This window comes from Elephas maximus, chromosome 10, assembly GCF_024166365.1.
Source record: "Elephas maximus indicus isolate mEleMax1 chromosome 10, mEleMax1 primary haplotype, whole genome shotgun sequence".
NCBI classification, from domain to species: Eukaryota; Metazoa; Chordata; class Mammalia; order Proboscidea; family Elephantidae; genus Elephas; species Elephas maximus.
In genome coordinates, this window is record NC_064828.1 from 57,111,597 (window position 1) to 57,134,816 (window position 23,220).

The 23,220-nt window shown below is 40.5% G+C and overlaps 1 long non-coding RNA gene across 1 annotated transcript in view; it reads right to left on the reverse strand.

Annotated features, from left to right (window-relative positions):
* Nucleotides 1-23,220, reverse strand: part of LOC126084622 (uncharacterized) — a 159,436-nt gene that overhangs the window by 78,295 nt on the left and 57,921 nt on the right. Inside the window, exon 3 of the long non-coding RNA XR_007519040.1 lies at nt 14,829-14,958. This is a non-coding gene — a long non-coding RNA (uncharacterized LOC126084622). The remainder of the gene's footprint in view (nt 1-14,828; nt 14,959-23,220) is intronic.

The following is a 23,220-nucleotide window of genomic DNA, read 5'->3' on the forward strand; positions in this document are numbered from 1 at the left end:
TTCTATAGAATCTATGTAGTTTTTCACATACATGAAAGGAACAAAGAAGGAAAGAGAGAGAGGAAGGGAGGGAGGAAGTGAGGGAGGGAGGGAGGGAGGGAGGGAGGGAGGGAGGGAGGGAGGGAGGGAGGGAGGGAGGAAGGGAGGGAGGAAGGGAGGGAGGAAGGGAGGGAGGAATTAAGGAAGGGAGGGAGGGAAGAGGAAGGTCTGTCCTAAACCCTTTCCATGACCACAATTTCAATCGCCAACTGAACACCAATGTTTGCCAAAATTGATATCGCTTTTCTCTTCTTATCCATATATCCAAGCAACTAGTCAACATTTTTATTTGAAGTCTTCAGCACACCTCAAATTCAACTGTCTATAGGTCTCATGATTTCACTCCTCAGACCTGATTCTCTTCTAGTGTTCCCAACCTCAGTGAGCACCACCATTGTCAATCTACTTGTGAAAGCCAAAAATCTGGAAGTCTGTGTTAACACCTCCCCCTCTCTCACCACTTATATCCAAGCCTATGCCCTATTGATCTTATCTCCTAAGTATCTCTCAAATCTTTCCATTCCTGTCCCCCTCTTTTGCCACTATTCTAATTAATCTCAGTTACTATCATTGCTCACCTACACAATGCAATAGCGTATAAGCTGGTCTTGCTACACTTGCTCTAATCCTCAGTTCAATCAGTTCCCAACACTACATACAGTATGACTTTTTCAAAACACCAAACTAATCATGGTCTCCATGTTTCCTCTATCTCTCCAGCCATTTCAATAGCTTTCCATGTTTCCAAACTTCAACAGATCCTATGTGTTTAGGCCCCTGCACATCTCTCTATCTATATCTCTTACTCCCTGCCTCTCCCTGTACTCCAGTCAAACTCAAACTGACTTTTTTTCAGTCCTTTAAATGTACCATATTCACCTTTCCCACAGAGGCCCACGCTGAAAAGTTCTTCTCCCACTGCAGCCCCATTCCCTACCTTTTCCCCTAATTAACTCCCACTCATCTTTTAGATCTTAGTTCAAGTACCACTTACTCAGTAAGCCTTCAAGACTCATTCTATGTCTTTGTTGTCTCTCTCACATAGAAATGTGTTTCTTCACTTAAGAGCCCTTATCTCAATGTGTAATTAGATATTATTCAGGGTGATTATTTGATTAATGTGTGTATCTCCCACTAAATATAAGTTTCATTCATTCAACACTATTATTTCCTAGAGGGCAGGGACTATGTATGTTTTTGTTCACGCTTGATTTCTATTGCCTAGCAGCATCTGGTACATTGCAGGCACTCAATAAATATTTGTTGAATAAATGAAAGCTTATACCCCTTTCTAAATAAAACTGTCTTGCCCATAACCACTGAGAAATAGGCAGGCATTCATGTTTTGTACCATAATGCCAGTGCCATATTTACATATGGATGATTAGGCCTAAAGTAGTTAATCTTTGTTACTTTATGCTGTATAACAACTTACCCTGAAACTTAATTGCTTAAAACAACATTTATTTAGCTCATGATTATAGAAGCAGCAATTTGGGCTGGGCTAGGTTTGGTGATCTGGTCAATCTGGGCCAGGCTTGGCTGATCTTGACTGGGCTCACTCATTCTGCAGTCAGATGCCAAGTGGCTAGGAGTTGGCTCGTCTAAAATGGCTCAGATGGGACTGCTTATCTCTCTTCACTTGCTCTCCCAACCTCCAGCAGCCCATCCCAGGTATATTCACATGGCATGTTTCTAAGAGCAATAGAGGAAGTACTTAAGGCCTCTTGAGGACCAAGCATAGGGCTGCACAACGTCACTTCAGGTTCATTTTATTGGCCAAAGCAAGTTACAAGGCCAGCTCAGATTCAAGGTTAGAGAAATAGACTCCATATTTTGATGATAGGAGCTGCAAAGTCACATTGCAAGGATGTAGTTACAGAGAGGAATAGAGAACCATGGCTCATTTTACAATCAACTGTACCATCTATTGGACAGACAATGACTTATGGCATAATATAGAATAAAAAGGGGAGACAGGACAATAAGATCCTTACTCTCAGAAATATGAATGCAAAAACACAAATTAACTGAGCCACTTAGAGTGAGAACTGAAGCTGAAAGGCAAGGTGACTACGACAGATTCATACCAGTCAAAATTACAAAGGAAATAAAACTCCGAATAAGCAGGAGAAGTTGACAAGAAAGAATGGCTCAGACATCAGCGGAATGTACAGATGTCATGGGAGAGGCCCTGAGAAAAATAAAAAGAAAGGAGCTGGAGCCCAGAGCTGCCTCAGGTCCTCCCAATTGTTCAATTCCTGTTCTATTCCATACATAGTCCTAAGTAGACACTAGTTTTATTCAGGCTACCTGAGCTCTTTGCAACCAAAAATTTAACCAGATCAGTTTATGAGAAAGGTCCATGTGATTTTTTTTTCTTCTAACTTGATATAACCTATGAACCCCCACCCAAAAGAGATGCTTCTCTGAATGCATGAATGCATTATGTGTCTGGGAGAAGCAAGAGTTTGATAGCGCAGGCTTTGAAACAGCACAATACACAGAATGGATACAAGTGTGAAAATAAAGTTAATTGTCACGGAAGAAAATATTCAAACCTTCGCTCTGGGGTCAATATTCATACTTAGGTGTGCAGGAGATATCTATCCTTTTTACATCCATCTTGCTATTCTCCATCGTTTTCCATTTGCAAACCACTGATACAAAGAAATAAGCGCTTCAATACCAGATGTAAACACTGCAATCTGCATGCAGAAAATCATATTACGAGCTAAATATTACCCATTTGGATTTGCAGCCAAGTTACAGTCCACTAAATTCTAAGTACTTTTTTTTTTTTTTTCCTCTAACCAAGGCTATATTACATTTCAACTCTCTTGTTAGGAACTGGTGCTAGGAACTGACAAGATAATAGGATGGAAAAAGTTTTCAGATCTAATTTACAGCAGATGCGAGAAGGGTCAGTTTCCTGGGTAATGAAGCATTGTCCGGTTGCCCCTAAATCACTCCAAACTCTGCCTGGTCCCCAGAGGCTTAGAGAGTGTCTGCATTGTCATTATCCTTCAGAGCATTATTCTAACACCTCAAAAAGAAAAGTTAGAATAAATGATCTGAGAATTGGGAGACACAAATGCCAAACTTCAGATTCTGGTATAAAAAAAAAAAATTATTATCATACTTGCAAGAGAGAGAAATGTTTGCAATTTGTAGAAGCAGCTTTTAATTTATATCCAACACTAGATCTTTTTTGTTTAATTTGTTCTTCCTCAAAACTAATGTGTCTTGAAAGCTCCCACTGACAACTTGTTGCTAGCAAAACAAAGAAGAAAATAAAGGTGTACTACCTCTGCTCCCTTCCCTCCCCATTCCCATTCCCATTCTATTCTCTGGCTCCTTTCTCAAATCTATAAATTCTTTTCCACCTTGACCTTAAAGAAGCGTGCTCAATCCTGTAAGTAGTGTTGGGCTTCCCTGGGGTTGCAAAGAACATGATGTTCAGGATTGATAAAGGAGAAAGCAGTCCTTAATATGTGTCTTTTAATTTCTATACCAAATATCTGTCTTTAGCTTTCATTCTTGGTTCAGTTAAACCCCCACAGATTCTCCTGCCATTTTGAAGGACAGATGGCTTTTATAGAGCCCCAAGGACTTCTGGAATGACAATTCATAAACTATGATGGGCACCTAATAAGTGACTCACTTGTCAGGCTCACCAGCATCCACAAATATAAGGAGAAACAGTATTTATCTATAAACATCATTAAATTCAAGACAGAACGTCATAGAAAAAAACCATTATAAATTAGCTCAGAAACTCCCACTCTGCAAAAATTCACACATGTCCAAAACTCTTACCAAGCCCTTCCAAGCCTTGATATCTTATAGCAGTGGAAATCAGGACTCTGAATAAATACTGTATGAACTACCATTGTGGACCACATTTTACATGCTATTAAATTTCTGACTTACATCAACTTGATTTATTTGAGTCCTGGCCTGCGAGCCTGGGCTAATTTGTAGTGATTGATTCATCATTCATCTCCTCATTGATTCTGAAAAGCTACCCCCGTCTCCCTGATAGTTTACTCCACACCAGCTCATGCGAACTCCTCTATTCACACAAACATTCTTTTGGGTTTCTTTACAGATTTGTGTGCATGATCAGAGCAAAGAAAAATCATGTCAAGACAAACCAAGGTAACATCTGACCAGTTAATGGGCGCAGGGATCCATATATATGTGCAGTTTCAAGTACTAAATTAGGTATGTGGCATATGAAGGAGGATATTCTGTTTCCCTTTTGTAAGGGAAAGACTTTAGTGAACCTGGCTCAAATTCAACTCCTTAGTTTCATTCCTACTTTACAATACAATAGAAATAGTGGTATTACCATGGACTAGAAACTACTAACGTGTTAACATTTTGTAACATCTCCATGTTTGCTGTTTTTCAATATTCCCTGTTTATTACATCATGTTTATCAGCAGGAAAAAAAAAATCCTTAAAATTAAAAAAGAAAAAAAAAACTAGATGCCTGCACATAGTAAGAAAGTAGGGAGTTAGAGACTAGGACCCATCTCCCCACTCCTCATGTGTCTTGAGAGAAATACTCAAAGTGCAGGTTTCAGTGGTGCATTACCTGACAAGAGAGAAGGGAAAAAGGAGCATAGAGAGCCTGCCTGGGGTAGGAGGAGCCAGGCTGGGCCAGAGAAGGGGGTCAGGGACTATAATAGGAAGGTCTGTGGGATGCTGTCCAGTAGCTGGTGTCACTCTTTGTATTTACAACATTCTTTTCACAAGCAAAGATTTTAAAGTTCTTCAGAGAGGTAAGTTATAATGAGTACATTCCTAAGGCAGGAAAGAGCAATTAGTGTGGTTAAGCTCAGTGTTGTTCTGTTTAAATCTTTTGGTCTGAGTTGGGTTTGGTTTGGTTTGGGTTGCAGTTTTAATTCTTTTCTACTTCTAATAATGTGCTAACCACTCCAGAGGTTTGATGCTAACTTTCCTACAGTCTTCTCTATTTTTTCTTTTCTCTTACTTACCTATCCTTTTCTTCCAGGTCTCAGAATCCATCATAATGATTGTAAATATATCTTACCCTTATATGGCATTTAGTATACAAACTGCTCATACATGTCATATTCATTTAAATCTTATAATAATTCTATGTGATGTATAGTATTGCCACCATTATAAAAATAAAGATGAGGTTAAAATAAGGCTAAATCATTTAGTTTCAGACCTAGTAAGAGCTCACATGCATTGAGCTTTTGTAATGAGCAAGGCTGTGTGCTAGGTGCTGTATCTGCACTCTTAACCCTCACAACAGCTCCGTGAAACAGCTATAATTAACTATCATATTTTACCAATTAGAAAACAGAGACTTTAGTGAGGTGAATTCCCCACATTCACACACCTAGTAATTGGCAAAGACAAGATTTTCCTGAGGTTATATAGCCACTAAATGCCAGAACCAGCACTAGAACTCAGGTTATCTGATTCCATATCAGGGACAAATCCATTACAGTTCTTTTGTTTCCAGTTCAAGCTCTGTATCAAGGCAAAACATTCAGTTGTCTTCTTCAGTTAAAGCATTCAAAATAAAAAGTGTTAGAAGACATCGTAGTATGAGAAAGTATTTTCTCTGGAGGTTACGCTTCACACACCCAAAGTCAGAACAGAAACTGTTAAATGACACAACTGAAGCTAACTCATCACATAATTTACCTGGGTCCATAAAAATGAAAGCCTTCCTCAGCTTCCTGACTGCTTTCCTGTCTTAAAGGTGAAATACCCTCCAGGTCCATAAATAGGTTTTGTTCTTTGCGAGTGCTCAATGTTCCAAAGTGTTTTTGGTTTTTTTTAATCTTTAAAATATTAAGCAAACACTGCAAAGTACTTAAATGGGCTCTGGGGGTTTCTCTGGTTTGATTCTGGCCCTTCAGCAAAGCTACTGAAGTGCAGATCTGGAGAGCTAATCAAAAGAAAACTAAATTCACAGTTTTCTCTAAATATTTTATAGGGTGATGTTTCAGTGTTTCACATGCGTGCTGCCTCTGCTGGCTTGTGAACACAGCTGCCCTAAGAGCATGGATTGTGCTGCACGCATGGACGCCGTATCCACAAAAGCAAGATCCAGTAGCTCGGGACCAGCTATCGGGAGGAAGGCGTTGGCTCCTGCCTGCAGCAGCTTCCCTTTCTTTCTTGACTTGCTCTCAGTAGGAAAGCACATTAGGAGCTGCTTGAGATGAACGATAATTTGCCAGGTTTTCGCCGCCCATCTGGCAGCAGCGTCTACAAGGAGCACATAACATTGCAAGGAGAAAATGGTTCCCAGCCATCGACTTCCTCCCCAGAAGCAGCCAGCCATTTCACAAATGGGGGCCTGGGGAGTATCAGGGATGTCTCAGTTCAAACCCGTCCTTGCTGCTGCTGGGAAGAACAAAACAGCCACTAAACACTTAGTTTTCCCGCAGTGTGTGTCAGTAGCATCATCTTCTATACACAAAGGCTTTTTAACAGCAATTCTAAATGAAACTCCAACGCATTCCCACCCATCTGAATTCCTAACGTTTCAAGAGCAAAATCAGTCAGGGGATTTATTTTTAAGGCACATCCTAATGCAATGAAGCAAAAGGAAATTGAAAAGCTTTTTCCATAATCATAGCAGTCATGTGTACACGCACAGACGTACACACACATACGTAGTGATGTCGAGATTTTTTTCACAGATCCTAGCAATACCCACCATTAAGTCCCTAAAGCAGATTTTTATGGTAGTTCAGAAAATCTGAACCCCATTTTTCTTTCTGCTGCTTCAAAGTCCTGAGCAACTAAACTATAGGTAAGGGAAGAAAGCAATGACCCATGCCCACAGCATTTCTCCCCTTGTCCAAAACTCATACGTGAAACAAAAGGTTCCCAGCTAGCCTAGAAATAGATAAGACTTGGATCCATTTGGTTTTTGGAGTTGGGCCACACTCCCTGGTATCTCTTTACATCCACCGATTTACATGAGGGTTGAAGAGTCTTAGGGGCAAAGAACTCAAATGTGGTCCAGGATTAGAGTTCAGATGTGGATGACATGTCTAGCAAAAAAGGGTAGGGAGAAAAAAAAAAAGGATATGGTAAATTGCCTGGCAGCACTGTAGTTCCAGGGGAAAAAAAATCATTCCAAGTGAAGAAAGTATCTGTCATGGTACACCAGACTAAGCAACAGAGACTAAAAGGTTGGAGGAAAGTTGTAATTACCTCGAAGTAGCTATTTGAACATGCCCCTACCCAGGTGAGCTTCAACTGCCTGGAGCTGCAGAAGAACATCTTGGTCATCCAGGGCTGGACAGTGTGGTACCCAGTGAAACAGAGACAGCAGCAACTGATTCATGAGCATTTGTGAGACACACCTTAGAGATCCACTGAAAGATTAGAGTCTGAAGATATTTCAAGGAATGCGGTCCTGCCTTGCAGCCACAACGTTAAAAATCACCCAACCAGCACAAATATGGATCTGAATATTAATAGGACCATATTTATACTTTCTAGATATTGAGGGTTACTGATGCACAATTATTCAACCTCAGACATTTATTCTTGAAGTTATACGTATTCACTCCAGAAGTACAACTAGCTACTAGAAATCCCAGTATGAATTTCATATGAAAGCCTCCCCACATTTTTAGCTATTCTGAGTTTTTGTTGAACTCCCAGTCATCCTTTTAGACTTAGATGGTATCTGAAGTGTCAATATATACAATAGTATCTGAGGCACAAGTTTATATCTGCCTTGGCACTAATTAACACAAACACTTCCACCAATGGTAATGTGGAGACTTCTGATGGACAAGGTGATTGAAAGTTTTGGGTTTTAGATTTTCAAATCTTATCCTTATATCTTCAATGCTATCATAAATTTTCAAAAAGCAGTGCAAATTATAAAGAACACATGGTTTTACTTTGAATGGAAAGTATGCCTGAGCTTACTTCATTTCTTGACAAAGTCTTTTGAGTTGTGTTATCAGTGAACGAATGTACCCTGTGGAGCCCTGTTGGTGCAGTGGTCAAAAGCTATGGCTGCTAACCAAAAAGTCAGCAGTTTGAATTCACCAGGCGCTCCTTGGAAACTCTATGGGGCAGTTCTAATCTGACCTATAGGATCGCTATGAATCTGAATTGACTCAATGGCAATGGATTTTTTTTAATGTACTAGTTTTTACCCTACAGCCGAAATATTTTGTTGCTATGTCTTCCAAGTGGATTAATTTAAAAATAATTGGAAAAGGTTTCAAACTGGTATGGAGAAATAGCAGTTACCCTATTTTTTCAGTTCCCCTTTCAACAAAACTCCTTGAAAGAATTGTCTCCCTTTCTCCTCATTCTTTCCTGAATCCACTCCAGTCTGCTCTGTTCCACAATTCTGTGTTGTACAAATACACTGTCAGTTCTTAGTCCTTATTTTACTTAACCTATGAGCAGCAATTGATATCTCTGTTCAAACTCTTTTTCTTGACTCCCAAATTTATTTCTCTGTCCTGGATATTCTCACAGGACCCTGAATTCGTGTGTCCAACTGCCTATTTCGCTTTTCCATTTAGTACCTAAGGCATTTCAAACTTAAACGCATTGCCATTGAGTTGATTCAGAATCATAGCGACCCTGTAGGACAGAGTAGAACTGCTCTATAGGGTTTGCAAGGCTGTGATATTTACAAAAGCAGACCACCACATCTTATCCCACAGAGAAGCTACTGACTTTGAACTACCAACCTTTCAGTTAGCAGCCGAGTGCTTAACCACTGTGCCACTAGGACTCCTCCATTTCAAACATAACTTTAACAAAAACAAAGTCTTCATTTCTCCTTACTCCAACCTACTCCTCTTGCTTCAATTTTTCTCAGTAAAAGTCAACTCTCTTCCTTCCCAGGCCAAAAATCTTGGAGTCACCTTTTGTTCTCATACCGCATCATTTACTCCGTCAGCAAAGTCTATTAGATTGACTTACAAAATATATCCAAAATCTGACTTCTTTCTCACTGCCTCCATCACTGCTGCTCATCATATCTTATTTGAATAATTACAATAGTCTTCTAACTGATCTTATAGCTTCCACTCCTTGTTCAAGACAGTCTTTCTCCACATAGCAGCCACAATGTTTCTGTTAAAATATAGCGATCATGCCGCTTCTCTGTTCAAAGCCCTTCCACAGCTTGTCATCTATCACAGAGCAAAATCAAAGTTCTCGCCCTGTCTACAGGGTCTGACCTAATACAGAATCTATAATCTCTTTGATCTTATTTCCTACTCGTCTCCCTCTCATTTATGCCACTCCAGCCATACTGGCCTACTTGCTGTTCCTCCAATACCAAAGAATGATTCTATTTCAGAGCTTTTGCACTCACTTCCTGGAATTATCTTCCTCTATCTTCATGTCTGCCTCCTTCCCTTCTTCCTGGTCTCTACTCAAATATCTCCTTCTTAAAAATGCTTTCCCTTTCTACCCTGTAAGAAGACCCTCATTTCTACTTGTCACTCTTTTTCACCTTGCCTAGCTTTGTGTCTCCTTCAGAGCACTAATGATCACCTGACATAATTATTCGTTCCCTCTCTCCCACACTGGGAGAAAGATATGGCAGTCCGCTTCTTCCATAAAGATTTCAGCCTTGGAAACCCTATGGGGCAGTTCTACTCTGTCCTATAGGGCTGCTAGGAATTGGAATGGACTCTACAGCAACAGGTTAAACAGGTTACATTAGGATGTAAGCTCCATAGAATGTAAGCTCCATGAGAGTAGGGACATTATCTGCTTTATTCACTGGTGGACCCCCAGAGCCCAGAACACTATTTCACACATATATCATAGTTCATCTCCTCCAAGACTTAGGCTGAATATGCAGCAGCTAACAACAAAAAGTTGGGAATGCATTTTATAATAGTCAGCATATTATTTTCTTTCTTAGTAACACATAAAACAGCAGTGTGTGTTACAATTGACATCTTAGAGTCAATGAAATACGGTAATTGCCATTCAAAACATTTTTGAATGCACAAATAAATCCCATTTATTATATTTTCAGAAGAAATGTGGGCCTAAGGTTCTTGAGCAAAGGACTACTGCATTATAATTTAATATATGAATTAATCTGATTTGGGATGTTTATTTATCTGACATTGAAATAGGGGTTGATACAGAACATATATATGTGTATACATATATATATGTGTGTGTGTGTGTATATATATATATAAGCTATCGAGGAAAGGGAATTATCAAAGTGAAACTGCCTGGAGCAAGGGAGAGACAATACAGGCCCTATTAAAAAATCTAAAGTAATTAATCAAACAGGCCTATAAAACCCTAGCCCCTGAGGAAAACAGGGCTAAACAAAAACTATTCATACTGGTAACCTGAGACCTAGCCATCATAAAATGAATATGTATAGTATGCAGAAAAATAGAGAGTACATTTGTGTTAGGTTTCCTTCAAAAACTGGTTAAAATAAAAATAATTAATTTGGCCTTTAAAAGTGATAAAATTTAATAATCTGGAACATTCATTTCAGTGGCACATTTATGGCTCTCTTAACGATGTCATCATCATTGGGGTGGTTCCCAGAGAACTCCTATTGGTATTCACTGTGCATCGGAATTAAATTTCATCCAGGCCCAATACAATCTCACATTAGAAGAAAATCGGGGAAATCAGAGTTATAAAATCTCTTTACATGAATTCCAATCATATTTCTTATTTTGATAGATGCTCTGATTTAAAATGTGTTGGAAAACTACTGATTGTTTTCTTGTGCTTACTCACTACGTGCTTCTGTACATGAATAAGATTTACCATTACCCACCTTGTTTACTTCTGGCAAGATGATGGAGGAAAACAATTTAATAATTTTCTAATTTTAATTCTCTCTTTCTGCTATGTGGCTTTTACACTCTAAGTTCTGTTTATCATCAAAAATTCAGAACAGTTTTTAACAAAATAAGAAAATAGTGTGAAAGTCAAGAGGCAAATCATGTGGAGTTGGAGGTGAGGGTTGTAGTTTGGAATACCTTTTGATTTCAGTTCCAAATACCATAAAAATGCAGCCCATTAATGCAGGCTTGTGCTGTTCTTATGAAGTTGATATTATCAGTAAAGCTACTTTCCCACATCTCAGTTGTTAAAATCTTACATTCCTTGGTGCTATGGATTGAATTGTATACCCTAAAAGAGATATATTGAAGTCTTAACCCGTACACCAGGGAGCCCTGGGTGCACAGGGGTTAAGTACTCAGCTGCTAACTAAAAGATCAGTGGTTCGAACCTACCAGCAGCTCCAAGGGAGCTTCTGTAAAGATTATAGCCTTGGAAACTCTGTGGTGCAGTTCTACTATGCCCTGTAGGGTTGCTATGAGCCAGAACAAACTCAAGGGCCACAGATTTTGGGTAACCCCTCTATCTGTGAATTGATCCTGTTTGAAAATAGGGTCTTCCTTTTGTTATATTAATAAGGTCATACTAGAGTATGGATTAATCCTCATTCCTTCTGAGTCATGATTTACAAAAAGCATCACAGACACAGAGACATGTTGAGGAGGACAGCCACGTGACAATGGAAGCAGATGAATCTATAAGCCAAGGAATGTGAAGGATTGCTTGCAGCTGCTAGAAGCTAGGAGAGAGACAGGGAAGAGTTCTTTTCTCAGAGCCTCAGAAGGAATCAACACAGCCAATACCCTGATTTGAACTTCCACGCTTCAGAACTGTTCAACAATAAATTTGTTCATTAAGACACCCACTGTGATATTTTTGTTACAACAGTGGGTATCTACTATCAAAATATATAATAATTCATTCACCAGAATGGTAGCAGTGGTTAACCCTCAGTTATTTCTTCATTAGCTCATGTTTTCTACAATAAAAGATATTACTTCTTGAATAATAAAAAAAAAATTATAGAAATGTTAACTTCGTACACCTTTTTTAATCCCTTTGAACTTTAGTTTTTCAGGTGTTACACAGGGATAGCAATTCCTAAAAGAAGAGTTATTAAGGACTAAATAATGCCATGATGCCTGTAAAGAAATCTGAATGGTATCTATTACATAAAAAGAATTTGATTATGATGATTAATAATAGATGTGTCATTGGCATTATTATTAAGAAATTACGAATTCAGGCTAAAACATCAGTCTAGAAATAAGGACAGAGGATTCTGCAGAATTTCCTCTGTGCTGTTTCCTTAGACTCTTGAGTTGGTGAACATCAGGCAGAAGGGTGACCACCGCACTTAGTAAGGTAAAAAATGAGAAAAAAGACGGTGGAGAGCTAGTTGCCTTAATTTTTCACCCCTCTCCTTGTATGCATGCCTTTGTCCTGTGACTATGTAGTGCTCTCCCACTCTGGGAGGTAGAGAACTGTGTCCCACCTCTAGTCTCTCAGCTCGGCCAAGTGACTTGCTTTAACCCTTAGGGTATTAGCAAACAGACACAAGCAGACACTTGAGAAAACACTTGCACATTTCCACTTGTCCTTTTACTTCTCTACCTTGCCTTGCCATGAAAGCATGTCTGGGCTAGCCTGCTGGAGGACAAGTCATGGTGCAGAGCCAAGGGGCCCCAATTGTTCCAGCTAAGGCCATCCTATACTACAACAACCATCCAACACCTGAATATGTGAGAGAGCCCAATCATGATCAGTAGATACATGAATGACCCACCCAAGACGAAAAGAACTACTCAGCTCACCTGCAAACTCATAAGTTAAATAAATGCATAGTTTTTAGCCACTAAGTTTTGGGTCCCCCACGTTTCTGTCAGTTTGTCGTACTGTGGGGGCTTGTGTGCTGAAAGTGAAGAGGACTTGAAGCACTTACTGATGAAGATCAAAGACCACAGCCTTCAGTATGGATTACACCTCAACATAAAGAAAACAAAAATCCTTACAACTGGACCAATGAGCAACATCATCATAAACGGAGAAATGATTGAAGTTGTCAAGGATTTCATTTTACTTGGATCCACAATCAACAGTCATGGAAGCACCAGTCAAGAAATCAAAAGACGCATTGCATTGGGTAAATCTGCTGCAAAGGACCTCTTCAAAGTGTTGAAGAGCAAAGATGTCACCCTGAAGACTAAGGTGCGCCTGACCCAAGCCATGGTATTTTCAATCACATCATATGCAAGTGAAAGCTGGACAATGAATAAGGAAGACCGAAGAAGAATTGACGCCTTTGAATTGAGGTGTTGGCAAAAAATATTAAATATACCATGGACTGCCAAAAGAATGAACAAATTTGTCTTAGAAGAAATCTTTTTTTTTTTTTTTTTTTTGCCAAAAGAATGAACAAATCTGTCTTAGAAGAAGTGTGGCCAGAATGCTCCTTAGAGGCAAGGATGGCTATACTGCGTCTTACACACTTTGGACATGTTGTCAGGAGGGATCATTCCCTGGAGAAGGACATCATGCTTGGCAGAGTACAGGGTCAGCGGAAAAGAGGAAGACCCTCAACAAGTTGCGTTGACACACTGGCTGCAACAATGAGCTCAAACATAACAATGATTGTAAGGATGGAGCAGGACCAGGCAGTGTTTCGTTCTGTTGTGCATAGGGTCACTATGAGTCGGAACTGACTCGAGGGTACCTAACAACAACAAGTTTTGGGTGGTTTGTCACATAGCATTATTGTGGCAATAGATAACTGCATGGAAATCAATACCGGCCTTAGTAGTGACAGTGAAAAGAATGTTGCTCCATGTCCTTGTTGATGATAAAGACTATAATGATATGTAGTAAGGTCTTTAAAAGTATCAAGGACATGAGTGCTTGCTTTCCAGTCTGATAAGGAACAAAAAACTGTGCCCCACTCCAAAGTCAGTCTTAGATGATGCAAGGGATGAACTGAGTGATTGACTGCATTAATTCTTTCACTTTGAAAGAGAAAAACAAACCAGGCAGAAGCTTCAGGTATGTAGTCAGTACTTCAAACCAGTTCATTCTGGTTCAAACCCCTGCTGAAAATTTGCATTTTCACCCCTATATATACTGAATCAGTACCTACAGTTTAACAAGATCCCCAGGTGATTCTATGTATAATAACTTTTGAGAACCAGTGCTCTACCAGTGGTTATCAGAATTGATCCCAAACCAGCAGCATTAGTATCACCTGGGAACTTGTTAGAAATGCAAATTCTCAGCAGGGGTTCAAACCAGGACCAACCAGTTCAAAGTCTGTAGAACCCATGTATGCAGCAACCAGAAAAATGAGAACGAGAGAAAATGGCCTGATCCTAAGAAGAAACTTGGCACTTAACAGAAGACAGCCCCAAGTGGTTCCCCAATATTCATTTGGCAGATTTTTCATGGATCATTCTAAATTTTCAGTGAGGCAAATACTACGATTTTTTTTTAAATGTTCCATCTCTTGTATTAGTCCTGTACCCATTTTCACCAGCAAAATTTTAGCCAAAGCCTTCCTTCCTCCTCATTTTACTATTGCAAAATAGCCTCTTTTCTGGTCTGACCTTATTCACTCTTTCCCCATGCAACTCTTGTCAATACTGTTACCAGATGATTTTTAAAGCAAGTTCATATCATGTCTCTTTGCCAGCTAAAACCCTTCAATAGCTAATTAATTACTTATACCTCAGTCACTTTTTCATTTAAGCTTCACAGAATAGCCATAACTTTACATTCCAAGATGGATGGACGGACGGATGGACGGACAGACGGACGGACGGATGGGCGGGCGGGCAGATGGGTGAATAGAAAAGGTCAATGTTAGACATATGTGGACTGACTCACAGTCTAAACTATTAGCCACAAATACAAGTTAGTTTTACCTCAGGGGCTGGAAATGTGACTTGGTGGTGGTGGGTTTATGCAGATATTTCTTGGTTCCATAGTCTCAGTTCTGAGGAGTGCTGCGACTGTAATTCAGGAATCTTAACCTTGACTTCACATTAAAGTCACCTATAAAAAAAACAAAACCAAACTCGTTGCCACTGAGTCTATTCCAACTAAAAATGACCCTATAGGACAGAGTAGAACTGTCCCAGAGGGTTTAGCAACTGAGATCTTAATCACTTTGCCACCAGGGCTCCAAAGTCACCTATAACAAAAAAAAAAAAAAGTCATTCCTGATGCCTGGATTCTGGTTTAATTTGTCTAATCAGGAGATTTAAAAGCTCCCTGGGTGATCTTAATGTAAGAACCACTGCTGTAACTGAACTATACTGAATTGTCTTTTTCTTTCCATTCTCAGCAAAGATGCCTTACCTTAGCATACATTTATCGTTTTACTGTAGAATGCAATAAAAATGACAGAATCTTAACTTGTAAGTATATTTCATAGTGTTAATAGCTGTAGAGCGAAATTAAGACTGTGCACTCTATCCTTTCTTACTCTTCCCCTCAAACTGGAGTCCTTTCGTAATGATGGCAAGAGAAAGAATGAGAATTTTGCTGCCACTGGGGGCTAACTGATGGAGCCCATGTGGCTTGCAATAGGAGGAAATGTAAAAGAAGCCAGCTGATTGGGTGGCAAGTGTCATCTTCCCCAGCCCTGTAAAAGTGGCTTACTTATTACATCCAAGAGCTGCCTGCTCTGCACAGACCTCATTTTGGCTGCCTCTATTCTTGCTTCATGCCAATATTACAAATTTGGACATCAGTACAGCAGCTAAATCCCACTTAGAGACACACCTTAAAAGAGGATCTCTAAGCAGCGTGAATAAGAATCTGCAATTTCTGATTAGAAAAAGTACAATTTTCTACAGGGCAACCCTAACTTCTTTCCCAGACCATGTCAGACCTCACAGGAACAAATCAAAAGAATGAAATATTGTTACAGAGGTATTTGGTCCCAGGTTTTTTTTATTTTGCTTCATTTTTTAATTCAACTCATCATTCTTCTGACCAACTTCCAGCTGGAGTTGACACACATGCTTTTTGGGAAGGAATTGGATCACAGAACTGTAACCTAAGAAGGACATTGTGTGGTTGTTTAGTCCTCCACCGCACCCCATTCATGTGGTCTCCTGAAGCTCAGGCTGCTGCTGCCTTGGCCAGCCTTTTTCTGAAGCTGCTAATGGCACCTGCTTTGTTGGGAGTTCACTGCATTTTCTGCCTCAAATGGACAGCAGAAAAGATGACTTTTCTTCCACCTAGTCATAGGTGGCCTCTGGCCTACACGATTACAGTTTCTTTGGTCCTAAAAGATAGCCCTGCTCTTTAAGATTACAAAACCCTCTGTGTAGAACTAACACCAACTTCCCCAGGAGGCTGGGCCAGGGGCTGATTTGGGTGATGACCCTCTGTGTTACCTCTCTGCCTTCTTGCATTTCAAAAGGGACTCATTCCTTCAACTCTTTCCCACCTGAGAGTGACTTTATCTCCCAGGGCCTTCCATCAAAAAAGAAAGCAGCCTCTTTTTTCTCCTTCTTCCTTAAAAAACCAAACCAAACCCATTGTCTATTCCGACACATAACGACCCTATAGGACAGAGCAGAACCACCGCATAGAGTTTCCAAGGAGCGCCTGGTGGATTCAAACTGCTGACCTTTTGGTTAGCAGCTGTTGCTCTTAACAACTACACCACCAGGGTTTCCCCTTTTTCATTTTAGAGTCATAAATCTAGTGTGTGGGAGCCACGTTTCAGGTCTAAGGTCCCCATACCCACCTGCCGGAATTCCTGGGAACCCTCAATGATCTAGGACTCCCAGTGCCCCACCAAATGTCCCAGAAGTCATGAGGCAGATATGCAAATTCACCTGCACCTGAACTGCACTGTACAAGCTTCAGTGTCAGAATTATACGAGCAACTTTATTCAATTATAGGTGAATAATATATATATATATTTTAATATCTTAGCATACTCACATTTAAACCATTCTGATACTATGAGAATGCTTAGTCTTTTTTGTTCTAAATGTTTTATTCAAGTCTTCTTTCACCTTAACTTTTCTGATGCTAAAACACATAGGTGTGCAGTTTTTTATTTTAGGGTCTGATATACAATCCTCTCATTCAAGTCACTGTGCTATGTAGGGTAGCACTAACAAAACAGAAAAGAGGGGGGAAAAAGGCCTTCAACAAGACAGTCCTTTATTACTGTAATACAACTCCGAGCTCAACCTACCCTAAAAAAAAATCACTGCGGTTTGCAACTAGAAAGTACCAACGAAACATAAAATGTTAATAGTAACTCAAAGTGCCGCTAGACATACATAGCAGTCCTCCTTCCCCATCACAGTGGTGTGAGCCAATTCTTTCCTAACAGACTACTGAATCATTCCAGATGAAGGAGAACACCTTCCTAAAGGAATAACACAATGTATTCACCAGACAGCTTCAGTTGTCACCCGTGCTGTTATTACACCTTGAAAAAGGCATAGTCAGCTCAACCATCTTAGCAAAAATACTGACAATTCATTGGATTCGATCTTTACTCAAAAGCCATTTCTTAATTTTGGCACTGTTTTCCGTCTGGAGAAAGAGAATTTTCAAAACCATCAGGTCTTGGCTCCTTTTATTTAACAACATGGTTAAGGGTTCAGGCTGCTAAACAAAAGGTCAGCAGTTCAAATCTACCAGCTGCTCCTTGGAGAAACCCTCTGGGACAGTTCTACTCTGTCCTATAGGGTCTCTATGAGTCAGAATCGACTCATCAGCAAAAGGTTACACTTATCTCAATTTAACTCTCTTTTGTCCTGGTTTTTTTTTTGTCCTGTTTTACTGTAAGCCAGAAGAAGAAACTAGGCATCAACTTCAGTACTTTACTTGGAAATCTCCTTAACTAGATCACCAAGTTCATGGAGTACATTTACTATTTTCTAAATTGCTACAAGCAATAATGTTGCTAAGTTTTCTGCTACTATATAACAGGATTTCTTCTCCTCTAGCTTACTTCAAGCCAGACCTTCTAACTAGTTTGTTCCAGTTTGACCCCCTCCTGAGAATTTGCATTTGCCAATCCCGGTGGCGTAGTGGTTAAGAGCTATGGCTGCTAACCAAAAGGTGGGCAGTTTGGATCTACCAGGCACTTCCTGGAAACTCTATGGAGCAGTTCTAGTCTGTCCTATAGGGTCGCTATGAGTCAGAATTGACTCGACAGCAATGAGTTTTGGGGATATTTTGGTTAGCTGCCTGAGTTCTTAACCACTGCACCACCAAGCCTCCTTTTTTCCACCCCAGATATACTAAATTGGAATCTACATTTTAACAGCTGCTAACCAATTTTTTAACCAAAAGGTGGGCAGTTCAAATCTACCAGGCACTTCTTGGGAACTCTATGGGGCGATTCTAGTCTGTCCTACAGGGTTGCTGTGAGTCAGAATTGACTCGACAGCAACGAGTTTTAGGGATATTTTGGTTTTGGCCTGAGTTCTTAACCACTGTACCACCAGGACTCCTTTTTTCCACCCCAGATACACTAAATTGGATTCTACATTTTAACAAGCTCCCCCAGGTGATTCTTCTGTGTACACCTACATTTTAACAAGATTCCCAGGTGATTATTATGTATACTTCTACAATGAAACAAGATTTCCAGGTGATTATTATGTATACATCTACATTTTAACAATATCCTCAGGTGATTCGTATGTATACACCTGGGGATCTTGTTAAACTGCAGACGCTGATTCATTGTATCTGGAGTGGAAATGCAGATTCTCAGCAGCAGCTCAAAATGAAACTAACTGGTTTAAAGCCCTGCGTCAAGCATTCATCCTCAGCCATATGAAAGACCAAGAAACTTGCATTAACAGACACTAGAATTTTGCTAACACTCTGTTCAAAGCCCACTGCCCAGTTTCAAAGCCACTCCCACATTTCAGGCTTTTATCATGACAGCAAACCACTCTGAGTTATCAAAATCTGTATTATCTACTGCTGCATAACAAATTACACCAAAAATCAGCAGATAGAGGGCCTCAGTTTCTCACGGGCTGTTGAACTGAGGACCTCTCAGGTTTTCATGTAGTTCTCTTCATATGACTGCTCAAAACAAAGCAACTTGCTTCCCCCAGCAAATGTGATGAGAGAGACAGAATGCTCCTGACTTCGAAGTCAGTCCTTCTAAACCAAACCTCAGAAATGACATCCTATTACTTCCACCCTTAGAAGTAAGTCAGTAAGGCCAGCCCACATTCACAGAGAAGATTATACAAGGGCATGAGTACCAGGAGTTTATGGTCATTAGGGACCATCTCGGAGCCCTGGTGGTACAGTGGTTAAGAGTTCAGCTGCTAACTAAAGATCAGCAGTTCAAATCTACCAGCCACTCCTTGGAAACCCTATAGGGCAGTTCCACTCTGTCCTATAGGGTCTCTATGAGACAGGATCGACTCAACAGCAATGGGTTTGTTTGTTTGTTTGTTTTGAGGGACCATCATAGAGGCTGCGACCACACAGTCCCCCAAATGGGAGATGAAGACCATGTGGCAAGAGAGAATGAAAGATCACCATTTCATTCTCCTGAGGCCTGGCTATTTCCAGCAGTTGCATTCTCTGAGAGTCCTCTGAACACTTAAAATAAACGTACCTATTCTTAAGCTACTTTAATTGAGCTTCTGCTCCTTGCATCCAAATTATCCCTAAAACTATGCTGCATTTTCTTGCCGAGTCTGTACTCCACACTCATGAGAGTAGAAGCAAATATAATACACCTTTCTGCAGCCTAAACAGAACTCAGAATGTCTGACCTGACCTATGGATACTGTAGAGCAGGCATGTTCTGTGTTCTGCTGGCCCTGCCAGCAAAGTGCTCTCTGCCAGCACATTAAGGACAGCACATTTATATTAGAGGCTGCACTTTTAATTTCTGTGACATGTAATGAGGCAGTCTCACTAGCTAGAATATTTTATTAGGTCATAGTGTGTTAAACGTGCTTTAATCAAGAGGCACCATTAGAAACCTTCCCGGTGAACTTCACATGTAAGATGATCATCCAACAAATTATCTGTGGAATCCCTCTGAAACACAGTGCTAAGAAAGATGAGCCAGCTCTGCACTATAAGCAATAATAGTCTCATAACTAATAATAGTAATGATAATAATAGCTAACATTTATTGAGCATACACATAAGGTTCTCTTATATGCTCAAGATGGATATTAATTCCTTCATTTTCTACTCTTCCACACCTTCTTCTCAGAAAACTTACCCTCAGAAGAGAGAGTCTGCAGGTATTGGTTATTAAGTGCTAATCTGAAAAATTACATTTCATCTTTACAAAGCAGCTGCCATTATTACCATCATTTCAAAGCCAAAGAAACTGAAGTCTACCAAAGTTAAGCATACTCCAAGGTTAAATAACTTGCTTCCTAATATTCATACACTTGGGTAGTACCCATTCATATTGGTCTGTGTGTCAATCATCACAGCAAAAGTGATGGTGTGTAACTTCAGACGCTAGGTCATATAAAACAATGTAGCTTCTACCTTTCTCTGATCACTCACTCTAGGGGAAACAAGATGCTATACTATGCAAACTCTCAAGCAATCATAGGGCGAGGTCCACATGGCAAAGGACTGAGGCTTCCTGTCAACAGCCACCATCAACCTGCCAGCAATGTCAGTGATCCAATTTGGAAGTGGATTATCCAAGTCCAGTCAATCCCTCAGGTGACAGTAGCCCCAAATGGCATCTTGACTGTAATCTCATGTGAGACCCTAAGCCAGGACCACCCAGTTAGCCACTCTCAAATTTCTGATACACAGAAACCGGAAGATAATTAATGTTGTTTTGCAAACTACTAAGTTTTGAGGGAGTTTGTTACATAGTAATAGACAACTGATACAGCAATGAAACTGGGTGTATTAGTTATCTGACATAACGTTGAAGCTGGGTGCCTGTGCTTCAGGGTCTCTCATAAGACTGTAGTCAGGGTGTTGGCCAAGGCTGAAGTCTCACCTGAAGGCTCAACTTGGGGAGAATCTGCTTCTAAGCTGACTTACATGGCTGTTGACAGAATTTAATTCCTTACCATGTGGACATCTTCACACAGCAGCTCACAACACGGCAGCTGGTTGTCTTCCCTGATAGCAACTGACAGAACAAAGAGAGAGAATCCAAGAAGTAAGCCCTAGTCTTCTCGTCATGTACTCTCAGAAGTGACATCCCATCACATCTACCATACACTATTTTCTAGAAGCAAGTCACTAAATCCAACCCACACTCAGGGGAAGGATATTATAAAAGGGTGTGAATGCTGGGAAGTAGTGATCATTGGGGGCCATCTTAGACACTGCTACCACACTGGTGTAAGACTCCAGTGGTATGAGTTGGTGTTCTTCACCACTATACTCTATGACCCTCTTGACTCATTTCTGGAAATGAAACCCGAGGGTCAGCCTTGACCTGTTATCAAAGCTCATTTCTCCAGAATATTTGGAGAAAGTGTGGTTAGTCTGAAGGCCACTCCTGAGTCACCTCCATTCTTTACATTCTTCTACCCCCCAATAATATTTCTACCTTCAATCACTTGTTGATCAGCTAAACTCAGACTAAATCCTTTCACTCCTCAAAGTAACACCAACTCAAGGTTTTATTTATAGACAACATCACTGATGGCTCCAGGGTAAATGAAATGATTGTACTCTTTCTCAGCAAAAAAAAACTTTAAAACTGAACATTAGCCAACCCCATCTTTAAAATTATTCTGGCCTCCCAGGCATTGGCAATGTCTTATTGTCTACATTCTCCCAAAAAGCCCCACCTGTTACTTCATTCCTCCCTATCCAGGGTTGCCACATAGAATTGTGCAGGTTGTTCACTACATAACGGTACCCAGATGAAAGGTGAGTGTGGGGCTAACACCCAGCTTATGCTCTGCTTCGCAATCAAAGGCACTTGTCCTGGGATGGAGCCACAATTTCCTGAAGTTGTGGATAAAGGCTGGTTGAAGTTCTGTGCCCCTTTATACACTGCTCCTTTCTCTCATTTCTAAGCTATTCCTGGAAACACCCAAAACAATTGGGTTTGAGTTTTTGTGTGTGTGTGCCTTCTCTGACACATGCCAACTAACACTAAATTTAATATTCTCTCTTGTACCAATCACAAACATGGTTCTCCTTGTTGTGACCCTAACCAGAGTTAGGTCAGATCTCACAAGTTAAACAGCAGAGTCCTCCAGACTGCCAAGTCTGCCTAAGACTTCAGGCTGAAGCTGCACAGTCAGGGGTTCCCAGGACACCTTCGCTTCTGACCTGCTAGCTAGCTGCTCTTTGGAAACCCTACGGGGCTGTTCGATGCTGTCCTATAGGGTCTCTATGAGTCAGAATCAACTGGACAGCACGCAACAACTGCCCTTTCAGGATACTAGTCGGAAGCCCAGAGGATCCAGGTCCCTTTACTTCTGATCTGCTGGCTATAAATTCGGGGGTTCCCTCTACCCCCTTGTGTTTGATAACTCACTAGAATGACTAACAGAACTCAGGAAAGTGTTATACTTATGATTAGTCTTATTACAGCAAAAAGGATACAAATGAAGACACTCATAGTGTGAGACCTAGTAGGGTCCCCAATGCAGAGATTTCATGTCAAAAGGACATGCTACCCTTCTGAGCATCAATGTCTTTTACCAACCAGGAAGCTCATCAAGCTTCATTGTCCCCAGTTTTTACTGGGATTTCATTACATAGGCATGATTGATTGAATCACTATGCCATGGTTGAACCCAACCTCCAGTCCCCCATGAAGAAAGAATTGAGAGGTTTCTCCTCTTTCAAGCCTAGTGGGAAGAGTGATTCTGTGGGACCATCTAAAAGCTGCGGATATATCCTCTAGCATCTTGGAATTCAAAAGTCTGTTGTCTTCCCAGGAAAACCGGGGATCTGCTTTGATGGCAAAATAAAGGTGAACTACATATGAGAAAGAGCTGATTATAGTCAAAGGATACATAGTATTTCCTGTGGACCAGATGTGGTCCTCACAGCAACCAGCTGAAATCCTGCCAAAGTCCATCACCTGGGAGGGTCAATGGGACTCCAACAGCAAAAGTGTGGAGGGGATAACTGCGCTGAGAATCAGCTTCATGGGTATACAACCTGCGCAGTCACACAGGACTTTATGCTCAGAAGGCCCCTGCACTTGGTTTAATGCTCTGTGTATTCAAATTCTGAATAACTGCACCTTTCAACGTGTGTTTCTTAAGTCCAATGGGACAATGTGTGTCCACTGTTCCTTGCTGCCCCTTTTGCACTTAGCATTTGTGATACTCCATGAGCAC